At 35.8% G+C, this 22797-nt stretch overlaps 1 protein-coding gene across 9 annotated transcripts in view; it reads left to right on the plus strand.

The window, feature by feature from the left end:
- Positions 1–22797, plus strand: part of EFR3A (EFR3 homolog A) — a 101631-nt gene that overhangs the window by 8201 nt on the left and 70633 nt on the right. For 2 of the 9 annotated variants that reach the window (XM_025393862.1, XM_025393857.1), the window contains exon 1: positions 5069–5153. The exons of the other annotated variants lie outside the window; for them this stretch is intronic. The gene's annotated coding sequence lies outside the window, so the exon portion shown is untranslated. Of the gene's footprint in view, positions 1–5068; positions 5154–22797 lie in introns of those variants that run through there. 9 annotated transcript variants of the gene reach the window in all.

Here is a 22797-nt window from a genome sequence, read left to right on the forward strand (position 1 = left end):
TCAGTTTTATGACTGGGTTTGGGGAAAAAGGATTCTGGTTTTTGTAACCTACCTTGGGAAAGAGTGATTCTGGTTTCTGTAGCTAGCCTTGGGAGAAAATGGGACTGAGAGACAGGAAGGCAGGAGAAGATCAGAGAAAAACTTGGTTTTGAGGCCTTCAGTTTGGAGTATGTTTTCTGAGGCCCAGCAATAGGTTAACTGTGTCATTCAGCTAGGTAATGGTGTGGTACTAGCACCCAGCTCATCTGAATCCTGGGTGGGTGTGCTCACAGCTACGTACTTCCTATAACCTGAATGGCACATGGAAGGGGTGGGAGATAAGCATGATAGAAACCATGGCTGACAGTATGAAGAACGATTCAAAATTAATATCAAATAGGAAAAAAATTATTATTTACAGCATTTGTACAAATATGAAAGCAAAATACTACGAATACTATGAAGTGGTTAGAATGTATTTTTGGTCTCTTAGATTACCAAAAAACAATAACATGCAGAGGCAGTGAAGTACAGTAGAAAAGGCAGAAGTTTAAATTGGTACAGCATTTTTGGAAAGCAATATAGCAATATATTATCAAATACTCAAATAATTCTTAAACCATTGACACAATAATTTCACTTAGGGGATCTATCCTTTTTCTTCCTATAATTTGTGTTTTCCTTCTACAGTTAGCATTCTACAAGCAGAGAAGAAGATTCTTAAGATGTTTTTACAGCTTAACTAATTTTTTCAACATTTTTATAATTCAACATTTTATAAAACTTTTTATAGTTTTTTTCCAAAACCTTGAAATGACATGTTAAAATGCTGCATTGAACTGGTTTTTCTTTAGCCTGTAGAAAAGAACTTTGAGTTACCGGTCTAGTAGTTTTGACCATAGTGGGTTAGGAAAACAGTGCATTAGCTGCCTGATTGCTGTCATGTAAAAATCTGTGAACGACTTTGAGCAGTCACTGGTGGATTATATTGTTCAGGAATAGGAATGGGGCTTTTTTCTTATCACTTGTATTTTTTTTTTTTTTTTTTAAAGGAAGAGGAAATAATTTCTGCCTTCTTAAGTGGTGGTTTAAATCATGAAAACCTGAAAGGTTGAGATGAGTCATGATGTGGGGTTCAGTTTATTCGGAACTGACAGGTTTTTATTTTTCTGTTTTTTTTTTTTTTTTTTTTTTTAATGATCTTGTGTTGTAGAGTTGAATTGAATACAGTTCTAGGGGAGTATGATCACGAAATGAATGTTGGCAATTCCTCCTATCATTAATATGTCAGACTTGTCAAAATTCTCTCATCATGTGTATTTGCCAGGTTTATTCAGCTCTTGAAATGAGGCAGCTCTCAAGTATATTCTAAAGCAAACAGGAACTAGTATTTTTCTTCTTTCTGTGTAGAGTATCGTCTTCTCCCTTTTGCATATGTATTTCTTGCTCTTTGACTTTAGGTGTTATTAGATAGTGTGATTCTAATTTTTATGGAGGAAGGAAACACTAGTCAGGTTTTTGTTTTTGTTTTTTTTTTTTTAATTTTACTTCTGAATCAAGAGTTTTCTGTATTCTTAAATTAGGCATTAAGCCATTGCTTTGTGGTCTTTAAGAGGAATTCTGTCCTCCTAAATGCTACTTTTGTTTTTATTCTTAGTTGGTGAGTTATTCCTGTACCTTTTTACTGTTATTACCTGAACTCCAGGGTATTTCTGCTGCAGTAGTTTTCTGGATAATGCTAAGTGCTCTTCACATCCCCGCTATTTAATTGGTGTTTTTGAACAGCTGTCTTGGCAATTAACTACCAAGTTCCCTTGCTGTGGTTACAGTTAACTTTAAATGAATTTCACTCCTGATGAGCCGAGTGAAATGTAAGGTGTCCAAGATTGGCATTGTCAATTCCTGGAATCTCGTAAAGTTTGCAGAAGGTACTGTGCCAGGCTAAAGGAATGGCCCATTTATGACATCTGACTTAGCGGTGGCTCAAGCCTGTAATCCCAGCACTTTGGGAGGCCGAGATGGGCGGATCATGAGGTCAGGAGATCGAGACCATCCTGGCTAACACGGTGAAACCCCGTCTCTACTAAAAAAATACAAAAAACTAGCCGGGCGAAGTGGCGGGTGCCTGTAGTCCCAGCTACTGGGGAGGCTGAGGCAGGAGAATGGCGTGAACCCGAGAGGAGGAGCTTGCAGTGAGCTGAGATCCGGCCACTGCACTCCAGCCTGGGCGACAGAGCGAGACTCCGTCTCAAAAAAAAATAATAATAATAATTTTATTAGCTTTTTAACCCACTAAATGGAGAAGATTATATCTCCTACGGATATTTAGATACAATAGAATTTGCGTAACTATGCTTTAGAGGTGGAAATGCTTTATGAACATGTTGTTGGAATCAGCAGGTTATCAGTTCTTGCATTATCATCCCACCATCTGCTGCAGCTGGCTCTGGAAGGGCATCTATAGCGGGGAGGACACTCTGGGCAAATGTATATAACACCTAAGATTCTGGCTCTAAGTCCCTATGGCTTCTCCTGTTTTCTTAGCTGGGCTGGAGTATGTGGATTTCAGAGGTCCGATTACTTTTCATTTCACAACTCAAATTGGAAGCAGACTTAAGTGACTTGTCATGACCCCTTTTCCCTTAGTTCCATCTTGCTTCTTTGTTTGGTCTTCCAATAATGGGGGTATCTGCCTCAGGACAGTTCTATCTCTAATACCTATATAGAAGCTCCTTCCCCTGGCACAGCATCCTCATTGTTGGTTCCTGAGGATTCCATGTTGCTCTTGACCCACATTGATGCATACAGTCAGTGAGGGTGGCCCAAGGGAAGCTTGAACTGCCTTTAGAGCCAGATTCCCAAGATTTCTTCCACAAATCATAATAAGGGCTGTTGTATGGGAAGGATCCCGACAAGACTGTGCAGGTGGCCCTCTGTATCTGACCAGCTTCAGGTGGAGCAGCTCTATTTTTTTTTTTTTAACTTTTATTTTAGGTTCATGGGCACATTTACAGGTTAGTTAATAGGTAAACTCATGTCACAGGGGATTGTTGTAATATTATTATATTGTGGTAATATTATTGCACCCAGGTACTAAGCCTAGCACCCAGTAGTTATTTTTTCTGCTCCTCTCCCTTTTCCCACTCGCCACCCTCAAGTAGGCCCCAGTGTCCATTGTTCCCTTCTTTGTGTCCATGAGTTGTCATCATTTGGCTCCCACTTATAAATAAGAACGTGGTGTTTGGTTTTCTGTTCCTGTGTTAGTTTGCTAATGATAATAGCCTCCAGCTCCATCTGCTTCCACAAAAGATATGATCTTCTTTATTGTGGCTGCATAGTATTCCATGGTATATATACACCATATTTTCTTTACCCAGTCTGTCATTGATAGGTATTTAGGTTGATTCCATGTCTTTGCTGTTGTGAATAGTTAAGCAGCTTTATTTTTATCTCTTTTATTGTGACATTCTGCATTTGGTTTCAGTAGGGAAATAATGTTGGCTACTTTTAAAAAGTTTGAGGTTTATAGTATTAGACATTAGAATATGCCCTCTGACAAGAATTTAAGCTGTTTTGTAATCAGTAGCTCGGGAACCTAGAGGCAAAAATAAAAGCTATTTAGCTGATAGTGCCTCACCTGTTTTGCTCTCATGCTCTCCAAGATTGGAGATTTTATAGTCTCTTCTTGCAGCCATTTCAGTCATAGGTATTGTCAATATGTTCCTAGATTCACAAATGTTCTTTCAGTTTTTCTTGTTTTCCTATTGGATTTCTCTTAGCAAATATTTTTGGGCCTACACTTGTAAGGCAATGCTGGCTGGAGAATATAGAAGTGAATGAAGCCGTCCCTAGCTTCAACAAGTTTACCTTATTTATAGAAGGGTATAAATTGCTGTAACACAGAGAATGGGAAGCACGATTAGAATGGTGCCATTGGGGGCCCAGGGGAGAGACTGCACCTCTGATTGGAAGAAGAGAGCAAGGGGAAGATGAGTGGAGAACAGCTTTCTAAACCCGAGTACCTTAAAGTATGCTACAGATACAGTGGTCAAAGGAGAAATGCTGGTTTGGGGAAAATGTTTGAGATCAGTTATGCAGGTGGAAATAACCGTTAAGCAGTGTAATGAGACAGTAGTGCTAGGGAAAGTGAAGAATTTAAGGCGGTGTATGTGTGCACACATGCGCGTGGTAATTTTGTCTTTTATTCACATGTTTATTGAATACTGTGTGTCATTTATTATGCCGGACACTGAGGATACAGTGGTATCCTCATACAGGACATATGGACACCAACAAGGACATCATCCCTGCCCTCATGGAGCTTGGTCTGATGGGGAAGAAAGGTGCGCAGCATGTAGTTACACTGATGAGACAGAGAGCTTTAGAGGGCCTGTGGTTTCTTTCCTTTACTGCTGTGTTTGTAGTTTTGGTATAGTGTCTGGACCATGGCACACATTCAATGTATGTTTATAGAGTGAATCAAAGAAATGTAATAGATGTTACTAAAAAAAGAAACACAGGTTGCTATGTAAACATGTAAGTGAGGCTGGAGGGAGAGCAGTTAGAGGTTATTAAAATACAGTAGTCTAATTGGTGGGGTTTGGACTTGGATGGTGGTTGTAGGAAGGACTGCAGTGAACAAATGTTTACACTTTTGAGGAAATACAGTTGATAGGATTATTTGGATCAAAGGATTGAGGAAGAAAGGGGAGTAAGGATTTACTCAGGTTTCTGGCTTTATCATATGGGTGAATGGTTCTGGTTTGCTACAGGGACTTTTTGGAGGCGGAGCAGTTTGGGGAAATTGAGATGGAAGATGAGTCCATTTTAGGATATGATGAGTATAGTGCCTTAAAGACATTCAGGTTATGTTTGTAGGAATGATAGTGCATAAAATTACAAAAGGATAGGTTGTATAGAGGCCAAAGAAGCTGAGAGCAAACTCTTAAGGAGCATGCTTATTTCAAGATGGAGTGAGGCACAGGAATCGAAGAGGGAGCAGGTGGGCCATTTTTTAAACAAATACCATTGCAACAAATGTTTGCAGGATGAGAGTTATGCAAGACTCAAATGACTCACACTTATTTTTAGTAGCATTTGAATATTCCAGTGTAGCAAGAAACAGAAACACTGGACAGTCTCTTACAGTTTGATCTGCTACGATGACAATAAAGGTAATTTATGAAACAATTTTTTTTAAGCTTTAGGACTTAAGAACAATTGTTGTGTCTCATCCATGGCAGTTCTGTCCTATACGTCTGGCCTTAACTATCTTTTCACAGCTTCCTAGCTGGGGGAGGTGATTGTCAAATTATAATTGGGTGAGAGGATGTAAACTGTAAATTGTGCAGTTTGCAAGTAGAAATTAGGGTGGCTCCACATATGTAAGCTAAAATAAATAATATAGAACTAAACTGTTAGTAATTTATCAACCCCTTGCCATCTTGAGAATCATAATAATGTGTATTTGTGAAACAACTGAATGATTTGCAGGTAGCAGATGTAATGCTTACGCAGAGTTGCTGGGAAACTGCTTTATTCACACAAGGAACTGAGGGACATTAGAGACTTGAGCTGTCACCTGAGAGTATCACTCAGCTCTTGGAGTTTTCAGTAAGATTTCTTTCCCCTTATACAGCGAATACTGTTCTCCTTTCCTCCCCATCCATTGATTTCTGGGTATCTACTTGGTCTGACACAGTAAACAGGCTCTATTCTCTTTTTTCAGCAATATAGAAATATTGTTCAGCCTGTCCTGATAGAGTACAGCAACCTGCTGATTAAGGGATGAACAATTTTAAAAGTATTTTGTACAGTGGTTCAGAGAAGATTAGAGAGGATTGAGTATACTAGTGTGGTTTGGATGCTTTGCTTTTGCCAAAATTGGCAGTTGTTTCAACCATTCTTAATTTTTTCATCTAAAATTGCACAGTAATTCAACCCTGCTAAACACTTTTAAGTATTGGCATAGAGGTGAGATAGTTTTCTATTGATTCTTTTAATTTGTAAGAGTAAATTAAGTTTATTTTTATAGTTTCAGTAATAAAATGAATTCTACAAATATATACAGATTTCCAGATTCTTTGTGTATAATGCAACAGAAAAACTGGTTGGTTTGGTTTTTTTTCCAATGTATCAGTAGTAGTAACCCTTATGTTTGAACTTGAGGTAATTTTGTCAGTTGATAATACATTGAATTCTTAGGGTAGCATCAGATTTTGATTTATGAGCCATTTAAGAATATTGATTAGAAAAGATTTGATTTTCTTCTTAGAGGCATGTGATTAACATAAAAATACCTTGTTTGTGTTGTGACCACACTGTGTGTTTGTGATAAATTAAAAGAATAGGAGCCTGGTGCAGTGGCTCACTTCTGTAATCCCAGCACTTTGGAAGGCAAAGGTGGGCAGATCACAAGGTCAAGAAGTTGAGACAAGCCTGACCAACATGGTGAAACCCGGTCTCTACTGAAAATGCAAAAATTAACTGGGTGTGGTGGCGTGTGCCTGTAATTCCAGCTACTCAGGAGGCTGAAGCAGGAGAATTACATGAACCCGGAAGGTGGAGGTTGCAGTGAGCCGAGATCACACCACTGCACTACAGCCTGGGTGACAGAGTGAGACTCTGTCTCAAAAAAAAAAAAAAAATAGGTTAAAAATTTAAAGAAGTCTTAGGCTTTTGACTTTGTGTTATTGTAATTTAATGTATAGAGTGAGTATAAAATGTTTGGGGTTTCTTGGTTTTAGTTGGAAGATTGGAGAGAATATATCAGGCATGGAACTTTGAATGTTTACATTAGTAGAATAATTTTTTAATTGAATATTTTACTTAACTAGTCCTGCTCAGCAAATCCTGTGTTATGTGTTGCTATCTTCAAATGTTGGATAGAGAAATCACTTAAAATATATATTTTATTTAGATATGTAATTAGACTGCTACTTATCTTTTCAGTTACTGTTTAATCAGAAAATGTAATCATCTCAGTTCAAATGAAAATCTCTAACATATGGCATAGATGCTGTGGGTGTTATGGAATCTATAAGAAGAATCAATGCTGTTGGTATATTAAATGTATTTCCTCTAAAAATAATTTTGGAAGTTACAAACACTCCTACAGATTTAACACTTTTGTTGCTCTGTGACTAATGAGGAAATAATTTTTTAAAAAAAATTTATGTAGTTAGGGTTTTAAAGCTGTTTTAAATTTTGCCTGAGATAACTCATATCCTATTTGTGAATTATTTAGAGGACTTTTAATTAAAGTAACTCAAACCAACTTGGTTAGCTAAGAAAGATCCTAGTCATGGCCTGTGATAGATTCTTTATGCTCATAATGGTAGCAAACTAATATTTTTTGATTTAGGGGTTTTTCTAAACAGTGGTGTCTTACTTTGTTTAAGCAGACACTGTCCTTTGTCAGTGATTCTTTTTTCTAAAAGCTTAGCTAAAAATCTGCGGAGAGCCCCAAATCTATCTTTTTTTCCCTCCATATTCAGCTTTTCATTTTGGACAACAGGCTAGTAGAATTTTAAACTGTGACCTTAGTATTACTAATGCATATTAAGGTCACTGCAAGTATACAGAAGGAAATGAATGATTTTTTTAAAAAGCTTTATTGATATATAATTTGCATATCATAAAATTTACCTGTTTAGCTGGGCGCGGTGGCTCACGCCTGTAATCCCAGCACTTTGGGAGGTCAAGGCAGGCAGATCATGAGGTCAGGAAATAGAGACCATCCTGGCTAAACAGTGAAACCCCGTCTCTACTAAAAATACAAAAAATTAGCTGGGCGTGGTGGCAGATGCCTATAGTCCCAGCTACTTGGGAGGCTGAGGCAGGAGAATGGCCTGAACCCAGGAGGCAGAGCTTGCAGTGAGCGGAGATCGCCCTCCAGCCTGGGCAACAGAGCAAGACTCCGTCTCAAAAAAAAAAAAAAAAAAAAAAATTACCTGTTTTAAGGATATGGAGATACTTGATTTTTACGTTAAACAAAATCCCTGGGAAATCACCTGGACAGTTACTTTTAACAAATGTGAATTTTCAGATGCTCCACCTTTTCTTCTCCCTAGATTTTGGTTCATTAGGACTCACACTTTTCTAAGTATTAGGAGACTTGTGAAAACGAAAGTCTCTGAAATCCCCGTTCTTTTTAACCTTTTAATTGTAAAGAAGATACATTTATTTCTGGATTTTATATATATATGATATTTAAGTTTAAAAACCTGAAAGCTTCCAGTATCAGATTACTGTAGTGAGAAGCATTTTAATCTGTGCAGGAAAGTGTAAATGGACTTTTCTGCATGCTGAAGTTACAGTACAACAGAGGATTCTCACCGTAGTTTTACAAAATAAAAATTGGCCTTAGCTTTAAAACTGGATTTTGCTTGGGGATGGATTTACTGCTAGAATTTTGTAAAAGGTTATGTAAAAATATTTCCATTATTTTCCTTGTCAGTTTTGTGATACTTGTACCGGAGTGCTTTGTTATTGTAAGCTGAAACTTCAGTGCACAGTGCACTGTGGGTGGAAAAGCTTTAAGACATTCTAGACCCTAAACAGCCATGGCCATTTGGCTGTTGAGTTTGTAAACTAAAAACGTTCTCTCCCCTTTTTCCTAAGATGTGCCTGTAGCAAGGACAGCAGAGTCCTCCCTGTAGCTCTTGCTTGTGGTCTTGGTATGCGGGGAGTTTACCAGGAACTTCTTATGTGGACCCTCTAACAGCATAAAAGCTTCTTTTTTCTTTCTCACATGTTCTTGTATTCTTAGGGACATTTTTTAGCTCAGAGTAACCTATGATAGGAAAAGAAGATAACTTCTAGAAGTGGGAAGTTTTGTAATATGACAGATTCTCAAGCAGGGTGTCACTTCCTCATTCTCTACCATCTGATTTAAGTTTTGTACCTCTGGAGAGCAGTGGCAGTAATTGTATAATTTTTTGGCAGCTGCACAATGTTTTGACTACGTTGCTTTAGTCTCCAAAGTAGACAGTTCAGATTTTTTTTGAAAAGAACTTTCTCAGAAAGGCAGTATAGTGTATAAAGTGTTGAGAGTACAGGCTTAGAGGCCCTTAAAGAGGTCTGTGCTCCATGCTTCTCATTGTATGGTCTTGGGGATATTATTGTCTTTCTGATTCTCTATTCGTAAAGTCTAAATATCAATACCTACCTCATAGGGTCATTCTGAGGATTAAATAAGACCAAACCTAGAATTTAGTGGAGGCTTAAATATTTGCTAAATACATTTTGAAAGAATCAGACTGGTAGATGAGGGATAGATAGGAGCAGGGAATTCCTGGAGTAGATTGGATCTTGTTGCCATTTGGTTAAGTCTTCTGGTTTCCCACTGTATTTGCACAATATCCATGAAGCCAGATTTTGTGCCTTTGAAAAACACTTGGATTAGAATTTGGTGTATAAGTTTGCTGAAATGCTGTAACAAAGTGCAACTAACTGGATGATTTATACAACAGATATTTATTGTCTCACTGTTCTGGAGGGTAGACCTCTGAAATCAAGGTGTTGGCAGGGTGGATTCTTTGTGAGGGCTGTGAAGGAAGGATCTGTTCCAGGCATCTTCCTGACTTTTAGATAGCCATCTACCTGGAGTTCTCACTCTAGGTGTGTCTGTCTCTAAATTTCTCCTTTTTATAAGAATACTTGTCGTACTGGATTAGGACCTACCCCAATGGCCTTATCCTAACTTGATTGCTACTATAAAGACCCCCCCCCCCAGATATGGTCACTTTCTGAGGCACTGGAAATTATGACTTTCACATATGAATTTTTGAAGGGACACAATATAATCCATAACAGATATATATCAGACGTGAAAATGAAACAGACTTTTACTTCCAACATTTTCATTTTTTAAATTGTGCTTATTTATTAAACTTTGATGTAAATTAATGGTATAATCTTTTTTCTTTTACTGAGACCAGACATTCATTTACCTAAACTTAAGTGAAGTATATGTAGCACTTGAAAAAAATTGGTATAATTGAACAAAAATTCCTTATTTCCTTGTCTTAGTTACTTTGTATGTTACTATTGAGATGAGGGAGGAATGTTTGAGTTTGAGTGACTGAAGTATCAAGGAAGGAGTTGAATTCTCTGGAGGCTGACTTAAAGTCATTTTGGCATTTAAACTGGTTTCAGGAATGGTACATATATACTAAATATAGAATTTACTGGTGTACATGTTGTGTGAAATCTTACGTGTATTAGTTTTCGAGGGCTACCATAACAAGGTAGCACAAACTGGGTGGCTTAAGATAACAGAATATTTTTCTCTCACAGTTCTGGAGTCCAGAAATCCAAAATCAAGATTCGGGCAGGATCACGCTTCTGAAGGCTCTGGGGAAGAGTACTTTTTTGCCTTTTCCAGTTTCTGCTATTTACTGTAGTCCTTGGAATTCATTGGCTTGTGCAAAATAATTCCAATCTCTTCCGCTGTCTTCATGCAGCCTTCTGGTGTGTATCCATATCTTTCTTTTTCTTATATAAGGATACCAGTCACTGGATTTAGGGCTTACCCTAATCTAGTATGACCTCATCTTGATTATATCTGCAAAGACCCCATATCCAAATAAAGTCACAATGGCAGGTATAGGTTGAATATTCCTAACCTGAAAATCTAAAATGCCCCCAAATTTGAAACTTTTCAGCTCCTTTTTGAGCTCTCAAAAGAAATGCACTTTGGAGCAATTTGAATGTCAGATTTTTTTATTAGGGTTGCTCAACTAGTATGTATTTTGCAAGTACCCTTAAATAAAAAAATAAATAAAAATTCTGAAACACTTCCTGTCTCAAGCATTTTTAATAAGGTAAATTCAGCCTTTACTGGGGTTAGGACTTAAACATATTTTTGGGGGAACATAATTCAACCCACAACACTTGTCCATTGCTTCTTAAAATCACATTTACTCTTAATTTCTCTCTTAAATTCTCCAGTTGTTCTGACTAGTAAATGGACAGCCTTGTTCCCACACATTAATGTACTTGAGTGTGACAACTGAGAACTCTCCCACTTTCCTGTCTGTTAACCAGTTGCCTTGGTTTTCCAGGTACATAATCATGCTTCATGTTTTCACTCTTTGTCCTTCTGTTCCAACAGTTTGTTGGAAATTCTTAGGTTGTTTTTGGTTTCTTGTTTGCTTTACCAACTCAGTATCATAAGTTGTATTTAAAATTATTGAACTTCCTATTTTATGACTTATAACAGATTTTATCTCCAGGAACTTTTTTGTAATTGGAATGCATATTGACTTACTACTGAATACTTATTACTAATACCACTTTCTGTTGAGACAACAATATTCTCCACAGAATGAATGGTATGAGCAAATGCATTGGAATGAAAATGTTTGAGACTTGATTTGAAAGCGTATTCACAGCTTTTGCTGTGAAAAATGTTATGCTTTATTGGGAAGTAAGGCTGAAAAGGTAGAGATTTTGCATAGGTTCACCTCCAAGACCGGCCTGTCAATGAAACGTAAATAAATTGGGGAGATCATTATTTTGACAAAGTATTACGTGACTTTACTGTTTAAAATATGTTGGCGTGTGTGTATAAAGCGAAAATAAGCTATTGATCATGTATACTTTTTAAAATAAGTGATTTGAGTTTTCGTGGGTATGCACTGAAGGAACTATCTTTTAAATTGTCTAATTGTGGATATTAATTACCTTTTCCATTCTCAATATTTGTGTGACATATAATAAAATGTTTTGTTCTCATTTTTTTCTAATGTGTTCATTTTGCTCTATAAACTTCATGGCCTTTTAAAAGGCATCCGGGAAAATGTCAGGGTTGTTTCTTTTTCTTTTTTTTTTTTTTTTTTTGACAAATTGGAAATGCCACATTCAGATGCTTCTTAGGAAGAATAAAACGTTGTTATTCTGAGTCTAGGTTTGAACTTTAAACATTCATCTCGTTTTAGTATAAAGTGTTTTATTTACCAAGAACTTCAGGAGGCTTTCTTGTCACCTGAATGGCAAGTTAATTCAGAAGGAACATATCAAAATATTAAAATGAGAAAAGTTGGGAACCAGCATTAGCTGAGTCACAATCTCCTGCTTAACCTCATTTGCCAGTGCGCACTGAGAAGAACTGCTTCTTGCCAAAACATCTCTCTCTTCAGCTTTCAGTAGGAAGCAGTGTCCTTTGGCTTACAAAGAAGCGGTAACAGAACTAAGTGAAGATGAATGAAGCAATTTGAAATTGGCATTAGTAGATTTAGTTTCCTCTTTTTTTAAGCAATTAAAATTTAAAAACCCACAGCACTGTGATTGGCATTTTTGACATTTAGCTTGTGCTAAACTAAGTATCAGGGACTTAATGTAATTGCTGTATCTTGCTAAGACCTGCTGTACAGATACTTCTTAGGTCATAAAATGAATGCTTATTAGATTGTTTCTCATGAACACTAAGGACCAGTGTAGAGATCATTTATTACCAAAGTATGATTATTAGCATTTTATGCCAAAGGAATTATTTCTGCATACCCCCTTCAGTATTTTTATATACTCAGAAATGACATTAATAAATATCTAATTAAACAGATGAAGGCAATTTCAATAGAAATCTGAAAAGCTGGTTATATTTTATAAAGTTTACTCTTTATGCTGTATTAAGTATAGTAAATCCTTTTAGGTAAAGTTGTCTTAAAAGAGATTTTTAATAGAAAGATCTCCTTACTATACTTTGTCCTTGACTCTGCATTTTTCTTCATAGTTATTGATATAATTATCTTTAATTTTTTCACAAAGTAATTTTTTATCCTTTGACACGTGAAAAGACTAATCACATAATTACAGTGTTTTCATCATGCTACTGCCCTACTCTAACATTTTGAGTTGTTTACAGTGCCTACAAAGTCCAAGCTTAACATCCATGTATGTACAAGGTTGTCTAAAGTTTTGAGGAGAGAGAAGTATATGTTATCATATATGCTTGTACAGCTACTGCTAATTTATCTTTCTGTTTCTTCTTCTCTAGGCTCCAGAGCTAAATCTGCAGTTCAGCTGGGCTAGTCATTTTATTACAGCAGAACATCCTGTTTCCCTCAGCCTTTCTAGAATACCCTGTTCCCTCTGTTCGTTTTCTTCCTTTCTTCAAAGGCTAACTCAAAGCTCAGGTTTCTTGAAAGGAGAAACTTGTCCTAATCAGTCCAACTCAGAAAAGTCTTTTCATCTTCTGGTCTCTAAGAAATAATCTGTTCTACTCATTTCATGTTCATGCTTGGCTGAGCTCATCTTTTACATCCTCTAAGAAGCTTTTCTAGACTTCGATTTTTCTCATTTGTCTTATATCTTATTTATATTGTTTATAGGTGGATCCTTCTACTCTTTCAAGCATGTACGTTCTTGTTAAATAATATTTTGCATTACGGTTTTTTTCTTTATCTTCCACAGTACCTTATATACTACTTTCAACAAAAATTAGTTAATGTTTGTTTGCATTTGAGTTGGAATGTCATGTGCTTGAGAGAATAAACCTTAGAGAGATTCCTTAGTCTGACCTCTGGTTTGAGTCTCAGGAATATATTTACATCCAGGTTCTGTCCTTTGAGGATATCACAGACTAGTCCCTTTTTCACATGATGTCCTTTAAATATCTGAGTAATACCTGATACTTTAACATTTATTATGTGATATGTCCTGTGCTAAGCATTTTGTAACTAAAATAATGAAGATTTTTGTTATGCATTATAAATTGTACTTAGTAGCCTTCAAATACACCACAATCTGTGCAGTTAGTCAAATGCAACAGCAGTTCATTTTTGCAGAATCTATGAAGTGGGGCAAAGCGTCCTTCAATTATCAGTAAATTTAGCTCTTGCAGGCAGGTAATGCATTGCGCTCCATTTCCAATCAATAATATGTGATGAAGAGCATCCAGAGAACTATATAAAAATTATTATGAAGAAATACCTTGATTTGATTTGAGGACATTAAATATGAAAACACAGAAGTATAAAAATGATACAAATATATTGGCTTCTGCAAAAATCTGAATGAGGAAGTTCTTAATAAGTAATATGTTTCCTGTGGCAGAGGGAAGTAATTTTTTTTTTAATAAGGTCTTCTCTCCCTGAAGACCTGATTATAATTTTTAAAAGATAAGTCTTTATGCTATATTAAGTATAGTGAGTGCTTTTAGGTAAAGTTGCCTTAAATTGGGTTTTAGTAGAAAGATCGCCTTCCTGTACTTTGTCCTTGATCCTGTGTTTTCCTTCACAGTTGTTAAAATAATTATCCTCGTCCCAAATTTTGCTAAGGCCTAAAACAGAACAGTAGTATATACAGTAATGAATATGCCAGGCTGATGTTGGTATTCATTGTGGCTAGATTATTTTATTTTTATTTTATTTTATATATATATATATATATATATTTTTTTTTTGAGTTTTAAAATAAATGCAGCAAGGTCAGTAATCACACTGTCAAGACTAAAACCAGAGTAGTCAATGAATAAAATAGTTAAAATCTATTATAGGGTTATAGTTGATTATTAGCTTTCTTGTGTTGTAAGACTAGAAAAAAATGTATATTATTAGCTTCATGTTATAAAAATTATAAACAATATACTTCAAATATTAATGTGAATTGCTGTCTCAAAGGCTAATTCATTGATCAAGAAATGCAGTATATTAGTCACAGTTTCAGAATGTATTATGGTGACTTTAAAAAAACCGTTTGTATTATCTGTGATTTCAAATTTCTTTGTAAATGTCTATGATGTACTATATAGTTAAAATTAACAGACTGAAGTATTTTTTTTGGGGGGGGTGTAAAAGTAGCACATTTTAAACACAAGAACCACATCAAAAATGATGAAATTGAAGAAATTTAAAAAAATTTTGTATCTTATTATTTTGTGTAGTCAAAGCTTTATTGTGGCACAGAGATGCAAAATGTGTGGTGCCAGATACTAAAAATTACATTTTAAGATATATGTCTACTGACTGCCAAAATTTATTTATAGTTCAAGAAACACACCTGTAAGTTATTTTTTTTAAAAAAATTTTGGAGGGTTTTTTTTTGAGACAGGATCTTGCTCTGTTGCTCAGGTTGGAGTGCAGTGGCATGATCATAGCTCACTGCATCCTCAATCCCCTGGGCTCAGGTGCATCCTTCCTTAGCCTCCCGAGTAACTGAGCCTATGAGTGTGTGCCACCATGTCCACCTAGTTTTTATGATAATCAGTTTAAACTTTCTATGTATTTTAAGTGTGGAAGTCAAATGGTGTTTTCACTTTTTATTATAGCATTTTGACTATAATTAATTGCAACTTATAAAATGATTAATATTTTAGTCTAATATATTAGAGAGGACTTCACATTTCCAAGGTTGCAATTTTCTTTCACAGAGGGGAAAGATGTACATGGTAACTTTATTATAAAATCATGTTTTCCTTTTTACTTGCATTTTAAAATGTTCCTAATTTCTTTTTCTGATGTTTCCTCATTACTGGAGCATTCTTTAAAGTCCATGTATCTTATCTGTATATTGTGCAGATGGTGCAGATATAGATTTGATGCTTACGTTTTAGAGCCTACTAGGTTCCTTTTTCCAGACTCATGAGTAAAATCAGTCACTTTTCCTCTCTTATAGCAGAAGTCTTCTCGAGGGAAGACAGGAACAGGTGAATAGAATAGTTTATCCAAAGGTGTAACCTGTTCTCTAGTCATTGCATGTAAAATAAATCCCAAGGACTGATAATTTTAAGAACACAATGGAATGAAATACAGAGAAACATATTAGCACAATCTCAAGAAAAGAGAAAATTTCAAAGGTCTGGTCATGTTTTAGAAAAACGTGGAAAATTTGATCATGATAATTTCACTTTTCCTTTACTGAACTTGAAATACTTGGCTTAGGATTTTAAAGACCATTTAGTCCTGATTTATTTCTGATGTGAGTCTGCCAAGTATTCATTTATACAAATTACTTAAAAAATCTACTCCCCAATGAGGTCTGGTGGCAGCATTTGAAAATAATAGGGAAATTCTAGTGGTCTTAGTCACAAATACCAGCTCCCTGTTGCCAGTGATAGGTCTTTATCACATCAGCATCTCCTGTGAAGTCTTTTTTCTCACTCATTTGGTCTCCTGATTCTTTATAGTGCTGTTTATGATTCAGTTATTATAATATATAAGATGATATTATGAGGTGCAGTCTATATTATAACTTACCTATTGCATGACTTAGATAAAGACAGTTTCCCAAACACCTAAGGTACACAAGAAAAAAAAGTCATATGCTAAATTCTCTACATTGTTTTACAAGGGAAGTGGTTTTCTAGGGCAGTGGCTGCCGAATGAACATGAGTGTGCATGAGGGCCATGATGGGAGGGGAATTTTTAATTTACCTTAATAGTATTTTTGAATTACAGAAAGTTTTAGTTGTCTCAAAATAATTTGTTCTTTTAAAGTGGTTTAGAAATGAGTGACAGTTCCTGGGTCATTAGCTTATGTTCAAGCATTGATATAACAAAAGCAGTTTTCAAAAAGACAATTTAACAGTGCTCCTTGGTGTTTCATGAATATTTGTTCAGGTTGTTAAAAGTCCTTTACAGGAAATATTTAGCTTATAAATAGGCTAATAAAAGGGAAGCTGTAAGTTCAGTTTCTTTTGTGCTCTTAGTATTAAAGGAAGCTGTTACCAGAAACACAGATCTCCGTTTTTAAGGTAAAATACTACTATACATGGCTAGCTTTGTTACTTTGTGTATTTACCAAGATTTTCTGAGACATGGAAGTAATTTCCTATAGAAAGCTCCAAAGATATTGATTGATTGGTTGAAATGCACTCTAGAAATGGAAACTGTCTCCATAATGACTTTGCCAACTGTTTTCCCTACAAATATAGGGAAACACTTTATTTTTGCCACCAAGTGCTTTTGTTAGACTGCATTTTAGTAGGACTCTTAGAACATGTTAGTGCTTAGTACTATTGTAAATTCACTCTCAGTTCTATTATAAATTGTGGATAGTCTGATTTGCCTTATGCCTTTCCTCTGTTTTTCTCCCTCTTAATCATGATCCCTAACGTTTATCTTAGACCGCTACGTAATTACTACCGTCCTCAAAAACATATTAATTATGCAAAGTAAATTTCAATGTAATAGCACCATGGTTTGCATTAAAGAAGAAAGTCACTGCTTACATCTTTTTAAAAAAAAATTACAACAATGAAAATGTTCTGTTTTTAATTCTGAGAGTACTACTGACATTGTAGAAGACATTAGTTAATCTTTTATGTATTACAAAAGGGAATCACATACTGTTTCAGTTTTTATTTTTGCATCATCTGATTACTTACCTCTATAGATTGGGACACTGAGGCGGTATAGTCTCCTTGCCAAGACTCTGCCAGCTGAGCACATTGAAGATGGTCTGTGACATGCAGGGTCCAGGGATATGGTCTTGAAAATAGGGATGAACCATGCAGTGTTGTACAGTGGTGGGGTAGAGGTATGAGTACTTTTCTCTCCTGGTTGCAGCTCTGGTTTCTCTTTCATCCATTGGGTTGTTTCCTATTTTGCAAACTAAGCCAGGATCAGATGAAATGAAAAGGGAATTATATTATCTGATTTTAATATTTGTGTTGTTTTTTTTTTTCAAATGATGGTTCTAGAAGCTTTTCCAATGAAATCTCTCAGAATAATATTTTCCAAAAGCCGGGATTACTCTGTATTTTATTGCTGTAGTCTTTGCGTAACTCTGCTGAGTAATATTTAATTTTTTTCCAATAAATATGATAAAATATAGTAAAGTTAAATCTAAATGTAAGTCTGTAACTTGACTACTAATAAGTAGGATAATGTCTAAAATTAAAACTTTTTACCTTAAAAATTGTAATAGTGGGAAAAAATCAGATACAGTGTATAAACCAGTTAGTTGCCTCGGGAAAAAAAGGTGCTGTTTTATTTTTTTCTACAGTTTCCCAGAATTGTTTGGAGAAGTGTACAAGAGTTTTGTCTGTGTTATGCCTATTATAGAGCAAAGTATTGCAATGTAAGGAGAAGACCATCTTTTAAAACAGAATTGGAGCTTTAATTCCATTTATTGCTTTGTTGTCCTCTTTTTCCATAAGGTTTATGTGCCTAGGAATTAAAATCAAGTAGTGAAATTGAGAATGAAAGGAGAGAAGGTTTACGATTATATGTGGAAAGAATCGTGTAACAAAATACTCCTCTAATGGATTAAAATCCTTTTAAAAGGAACACTTTTCTGAAGATAAGATTATTTTGTTCCTTTTCTTTTGACCCCATATCTAATTAGTCACCAAACTCTTTTCATGTTTTCCCACTTTTCTTTCAAAGCTCTGGGATACTAGAATATGCACTTTGTTTTTCCCATGTGCCATCCTGCCTAGTGTTGCTTGTGTTGTTCCATTTGATTACAGTTGTCCTTCACTGTCTCTAGTTTATTCCTTTTAGTTCAGTCTTACTCGTTCTTCAGGGGAGTCCTCAGTATCCAGTTCAAGTTCCATGTCCTCGGTAAAACTTCTTTTCACTTTAGCCAGAAGTTGTTCTCTCTCCTGTGAACCTCTGTGGTGCTTATGGCCGTGCAGTCTATTTGACATGGGAGAGCCTTTGTCCTAAAATGTCCAAATTTTGTTTCAAAACTTAAGTTTTAAACCTTTTTCTTTTAAAGTATGTAGTCACCTTTTTAAGTCCTTGTAGTTGTCATTTGTAGCATAGTGTGCTAAAATAACACCTATATTACAGGCTTTATATATAATATGTGTGTGTGTATATATGTATAAATACAGAATTATATATAATACGTGTGTGTGTGTGTGTGTGTATTGCTCTTGTCTTTGGGTAGCTCTGCTGAGTAATATTTAATTTTTTTCCGGTAAGATAATATGCAGTACACATACATATTTAGCTTTACTGCGTGTGACATATATGTGTATATACACACACACACATATTATATGTAAATTGTTTTGGTACCTGGAAAGGATATGTGTGAGTGGAACTGTAATATTGCTAAATATTTTTGATTGTGTGAAGTAAATGTCTTGTTCTCACATCAGCTGAATGAATAACTTGACTTTTAATTTTAACCTTGCGGGGAATATATGTGAGGCAGACTCTTTTAAAGGGTTTTGGACACCACAGAGCTAGAGTTCTTGAAGTGGTTAATTTTAGAAATCTTCTAATAGAAAGTCTGTCTCTTTTCACCTTGATTACTGGTGGCCTCTGCTAGACCTAAAAATAAAACCTGAATTGTTCAAAGTGATTCCTTTGACATTGTCATCTGTTTGTCAGAAAAAACCATATCATTCTGGCACTTAGTGTTTTATGGTGGGCAGTGTACTTTATTGATTTTTATAGCATATAGGAGCAGATGTTAAACTCACTTTATATTTTGTTGTCCTTATTTATTTAGGAAAAAGCATTTTTATAAATGTCTGCTTTATGCCTGACATGCATAACAATGAGTAAGATATATGGGCTTTGCATTTGAGGGATTCATATTCTGGTGGTGAAGACAGACACATATATGTAAATAAGAGCGGTAGATTGTTACAGGTGCTATGATAGAAATATATAGTGAGGGCATAAAGGACCAAAATCCTGTAATCATAGGCACTGTCATTTAAAAGTATGAAATCTAGTGAGCCATACATATGTCAGTGAATTTCTATTATGTTACATGTTAGAATTAAATGAGGGAATTGCTACATAGAAGGTATAGATACTATTATTGTATGCTTTTATAGATTATGAAACACACTTAATTCAAAGCCATACAGTCGGTTTCCATAATATTAATACAATCTAAGCATTCTTCATCTCCAGTGACAGTGTTACTAACTTAACATTTTTGTTTTGGAGGATAGCTTTATCCCAAGTATAGTCAGTGGCATGGTGGCAGTTAGTGGTTGAGACATCAATATTTCCAGTTAAATTATCATTGAATAATATAGTCCCTTGAAAGTGGAAGTTGCTTATTTTTAAAGGGGTCTTTTTTTTTTTTTTTTTTTTTTTTAATGCTCCAAGTCCCCAAATTTATAGAATTGCATAGGAAAGCAAATGTTGTCACAAACCAGAAGTACTCACTGGTCAACCAACCACTTACTATATTGGTTCCCAGTATTCAGAATTCTCCTAGTACCTTTGAGTGCCTGCCTGCCTAATCCCCACTATCAGTTTCACCTTGAGGTTCTCTATGCAGCTGCTCAAGTCCTTCTATGAATGCCTCTTTGAGGCAGGATGGATTGGAAATTAGCTGTAATATCTCATTATTGAAGGAGGAGGATGTTTCCTCTTCTAGAGGTCAATTGGCATCACTGCTGTTTAAGGACTAAGAGGCATTGCTGAATCTATATGAGAATGATGTTAGGGGAGCAAAGGAGAAGAATTTTCTTGGGGTATCGAGTAGAAAAAACAAACTGCTTGCTGCTTCTCCTATACTGTCACAACACAGAACACTTCTGTGATCAAATGTGTGGGAGATTTTCCCCAAGCACCAAGCCAGCAGTTCTCCAGCTGGGTGTCCTCTAATGTAATTCAGTTCTTAGCAGTATTTACCTGGAGGTAGTGTCATAGCCCACAGGTTGAGGGCTCTGTCTCATAGGACTGCCTCCCCCCTGCCCCCCTCCCCGCCAGCACACACACACACACACACAGTCTCTCTCAGGTACACACACACACTCTCTCTGTCTCTCTCTCTCTCTCAAGATGCCAATTGGAAGCCCCAGGTTGTTTTTCCTGTGCTTCTGCCAGCCGTAAATCATTATTCCCACACTCCCTTCTTGGGCTCAGCTAATTTGCTAGAGTGGCTCACAGAACTTAGGGAAATACTTTACTTACATTTACCAGTTTATTATAAAGGGGATTAGGAAGGAGACAGATGAACAGCCAGATGGAAAAGATACAAAGGTCCAAGTATCGGAGAAGGGGTGAGGAGCTTCCAAATATATTCTCTCCAGGTAAGTCACCCTCCAGGAACTTCCATGTGTCCAGCCACCTGGAAGCCCATCCACACCCAGTCCTTTGGGTTTTTTATAGAGGCTTCACTATAAAGGCGTGATTGATTTAAATCATTGGCCACCCATAACCAACTTAACTGTCAGCCCGTCCCACATCCTTAGAGGTTAGGGGTTATGGCTGAAAGTCCCCACCCTCTGGTTATGCCTTGCTCTTTACTGTGACTAACCCACACCGGAAGCTATCCTTGAGCCCCCAGCCATCAGTCAACTCATTAGTATGCACAATGACGCTTAGCACTTTGGAGAACCTAAGGCTATCAGAAGCTATTTGTTAGGAAATGGGAAGACTAAATATATATTTCACAATATCACAGATGTCTTTAAAGAAATGTTACTTCAGGAGTATGTAAAATTTGCTCATAAAAAAAGAGCATATTAAGTGTGTTTAGGTGGCTTCTACACTCTAGGCACTTTTTATGTATTATTAATTTAATACCCTTAACTGTGAGAAGTAAGTAGTAGGATTTTCCTGTTCACTGACTAAGGCTTAGAGAGCTGTATTGAATAGATTACTCCTGAGCCTATGTGTACACTACTATAATATTCAGCCTGGCACTTTTTTGGTTATAATTTATCCACTGTGTCTGAATTCTATTTTCCCAAAGTTACCCCACTTGAGCCTTCCTATTTCATATTTTTCTAATGTATCATAATCAGAGTTCTGAATGCTACATGCTGTAGGGGGAGAATAGTGGATAACTTTCTCCTTTATATGCTGGAATTAATTTATTTTTACTGATAATAGTATTTATTGAATATTTCCTAGATGACAAATACTGCAAAGGCACTAGACATACAATTGGAGAAAAGAACTGCAATATAGAATTAAATTTAAAGGAATAATTTATATTGCTTAGACGTGCCAGTTGTTGGAGACTTTCTGTGATATGCTCATCCCCCTCTTTTTTTTGCTTTTGAGAAAGAGGAATTTGGGATGAGGTCACAAATATATTAGTTTTAGGACCTAAGTGAGTTTGTTGGAAGGGATCAGAAGCTAGGATGAGGAGGAACTGAAAGAATGCCTTAAGGAAAGGGGGTATATGTAGGCTTGCTTTCTTATTTAACCTGTATGAAAAACCTACTTTTATGAAGCCAGCAATATAAGTACTTTAATAGTATCTTATTTAAGCTAGTTGGCTTTGCTAGCAGAACTTGATATGGATATTATCAAGTTCTTGATAGCTTTATATTTGATGTCAGTGACAAGTTAGATAAGTTCCAGTACTTTTGTGCCCTCTGCTAATTAATTAGAAGTAAAGTGAACTAGGCACTTCCTCAACAGCAGGTAAGAGGATCTAGAGTCAGAAAGATCGACCAGAAAGTAGTCTGATACAACATGAAGGACTATGTTCAGGTACCTGCAGCTGAACTCGAAAAGCCTTATGAATTTACCTCAACAAGGGAGTCAGCTACATTTCTATACTTGAGTAGGTCCAATGATTTTATTTTACTTGTGATATTTATAAGTAGAGTATTCTTATTTATTTAAAAGTCTATATAGTAATTTCTTTTGTGCTTATTATTATTGCCAATTATTTAAACCTTATATTGTCTTTGATATAATTTTATAAAAACCTGAAATTGTAAATTAAAAATTTCAATCTATATGCCTTCTTTATAGTGGGTTGTTTTTTGGTAAGTGGTCAAAAAGATGTTTTTGTTTTGTGTTGACCTTCCCGAGAAACTCACGGTGATCATTTATTTCCCTATGTGACAATGCATCCCTCATCTGTTAGGCACATACATTTCTGCAATTATTTTCATTGGTCATGATTTATAGAAAGCTAAGATATTTAAAATAA

This window comes from Theropithecus gelada, chromosome 8 (assembly GCF_003255815.1).
Source record: "Theropithecus gelada isolate Dixy chromosome 8, Tgel_1.0, whole genome shotgun sequence".
Classification (NCBI taxonomy): Eukaryota; Metazoa; Chordata; class Mammalia; order Primates; family Cercopithecidae; genus Theropithecus; species Theropithecus gelada.